Here is a 2,920-nt window from a genome sequence, read left to right as displayed (position 1 = left end):
ATGTTTTCCCAAGTTTCCGTCTTGATCTTTCTCTTTCATCTTCCTTTGCTCTTGCACAACAATGTCCAACATTTCTCAGCAGACTTCCCCCTATATTAGAGATTCTTTCCCATTAGTTTTTCTTTTCCAGGATGTGAGCATGTTTGCATGAATCTTAGCTGAAGTGGCTATAATATGGAGGAGAGAGGATTTCCTAAAAACATGACCTCTCCTCTCTAAAATCTGTAGATAACCCATCTCCATAAAATAGATGACCAAGAATTGAAGATGTATGGCAGTGTGTCTCAAACATTTTCAGAATAATAAACTTAGATTACCAGCATGGCTCCAAAATCCCTGTGAATATACACTATCACCATTTTCATCTTATCTTGAATTGTACTTAAAAAGATCCAAAAATGGATGACAAATTACTGCAATTATTAATACCTAGTGATTTATTGCAAGAACTGTTAGGTCCTACACATAGTCTCTCAATCTTTTACCAAGACAGGAACAGGCTATGCAATTTTGTACTTTTATGTTAACACTGTATGTAGAGTTAAAACTACCCACTTGTTTTGGCTCTACTATGGTCAAATTCATCTCTCTCCCTGCCATGAGCAAAATTAGAATGAACTTAGAAACTTAAATGGTTCTTAATTTTTTTGAGATGTTTTTCTTCTACTGCTCATACTTTTGACATACTCAAATAATAATACCCACTATTTACATTTTACCAGAGAAGGCAAAGCATCATCACTAGTAAATATTTTCCTTTGTAAGCTGACAACAGTCTTGCTGATAGTGGATACATCATTGAAGTTTACAGTTGCCAATAAATATTTGTGGATCAGTGTTCATAACTCTATAAATCTTACAACTTGCTGTTTGAGAAGAGGCCCATATCAAAATGTCTCTTTCTACCACGTAAAATTTTGAGTGGAAATTTTGTTACAAAGTTTTTTTCTTTGGTTGTGGTTTTGTTTGTTGTGAGATTTTTACTTTTGGGGTGGGTGTGGGTGGATGGGTGTGCGTGTGTGTTATTGTGGGGGTTTTTTAATGCAGCGAGCCACCTATTTTTCTGAATTGAACATTTATTTTCTACTGGATGGTACTGGATGGCAACTTGCAACCTTTATCTAAAATATATTGCATCTCCAGGGATGTGAGGCTGCTTGTAAAAAATCGATTGGAACGAATAAGCACGGAAAAGTTTGTAAATACACAGCAGTAAAAGAATAAAAAGTAAAATACATTTTAATGTGGAAGGTAAACATGCACAACTATTTTTTCTTGAAAGAACAGCATGAGGTCAACCCTTGCAATTTTATAGTTGCAAAGAACATAAAGAACATGTGCCATAAATTCACCATTAAGCATTTATAAAGATAAGTGAAAGGAACTCCTAAAGTAAAGTTGAATGCACGCTCTCTCCTGAAGGAAAGCTGAATGCAGAAGCTCTCTGCCTCTGTTTTTGCACTAAAACATTAATGCAAAATTATTAGTATGTACAAGCTCCAGTTAAACAAACAGTTACTTACACATGTGGTTATGTTATATTCCCTTGGGTGGTCCCTGCTTGGACTATTCATGCTAACAGAGTTATGCATGTGTACTCACAGGAAGAGAGTCTGAGGTCTGATAAATAAATCCTATTATGTAATATCTGATAAAGTTGTTTTTACACAAGTATCAAGCTTAGGGAAAAGGAACGCACATTACTGGGCCAGATCTGAGTTCACTGTCCTGTCACAACTGTCTAGAGCTAGATACTTCAGAGAAATTTATAGGTACACCATAATGGGAGATATGGATTATTTTTGCTCACAGTAGCCTTGTATCTCAATAAATTCTTGACTCCAAAGCCTTTCCAAGTCAGCAAATTCCATAATCCACAGTGGGTTGTTTTTTCATTAAAAAAAAATAGCTAATAGAAACCAGAAACTTCCTTACAGCCACCTTCTCATCTGTAAGAAGATACCCTCATGCTTTTCTGTTACCAGACTGTGTAGTCGTTCCAAACTTAACGTATCTGTTGCAACTGCCCTGACACACTTCGCATGGCACATTAGTGTGCCTACTTTGTCAACCCTTTTTTATTTAATCATTTCTCATGCAAGCATTTTTTTTATATTCTCCATTCATTTCCTTGTTCTACATTCATTCTGCAATGGAGTTTTAGTGCCATATTCTGTTTCAAAAATAAGCCACAGGACTTAGAATCTCAGAATTACAGATTTTTAAGGGGTTGGAATGGACATTAAAGATCATCTAGTCCCAACCCACTAGATCAGCTTGCTCAAGGTCTTATCCAGCCAGTGCTAGGGCTGGGGCAACGAGAACCTCTCTGGGCAACCAGGGATTAGACATTATTCTAATGTCTAACCACCCTCAAAGAAAAATTTCTTCCTATTATATAACTTAAATTTCCCCTCTTCTAGTTTGTACCCATTACTCATTGTCCTGTCACTACAGCTCCTGATGAAGAATCCTTCTCCAGCTTCCCTCTTCCCCTTCAGAGACTGGAAGGTTGCTATGAGGTCTCACATAACCTTCCCTTCTTCTCCAATATTCCTCTCTTCTTGTATAGTAATACAACTTTTTATTATTTCTGGTTTGTTACACCTGTCTAGAGTGCAAATTGAGCTGGGTAGTGATGGTTCAGGTCTGTTTTCTTTGCAAATATCACTGATGTGTGTTTTAGCAAGGCATGTTACTTCTCTACGTGAATATCAAGCTTCATCTGAAATGTGCTTATCTGCCTCTCTAGGGTGTCAGAACTCGAAGGACGCCAGTCAAGGTTCAGTACTGGCTGAAGTGTAGCTTGCAAATTTAACAAAAACATGTTAAACCGGAATTCAGTTTAAGAGCAGGGTCCAAGTTCAGGTTCTGGTGTTGTTTGCGTCTGGTTTTCATTTCCACGGGTGACGGCTGCCTC

Source organism: Corvus brachyrhynchos, unplaced genomic scaffold, assembly GCF_000691975.1.
Source record: "Corvus brachyrhynchos isolate BGI_N302 unplaced genomic scaffold, ASM69197v1 scaffold324, whole genome shotgun sequence".
NCBI lineage: Eukaryota > Metazoa > Chordata > Aves > Passeriformes > Corvidae > Corvus > Corvus brachyrhynchos.
The sequence above is the reverse complement of the archived record's forward strand: the minus strand, read 5'-3'. Positions refer to the sequence as shown.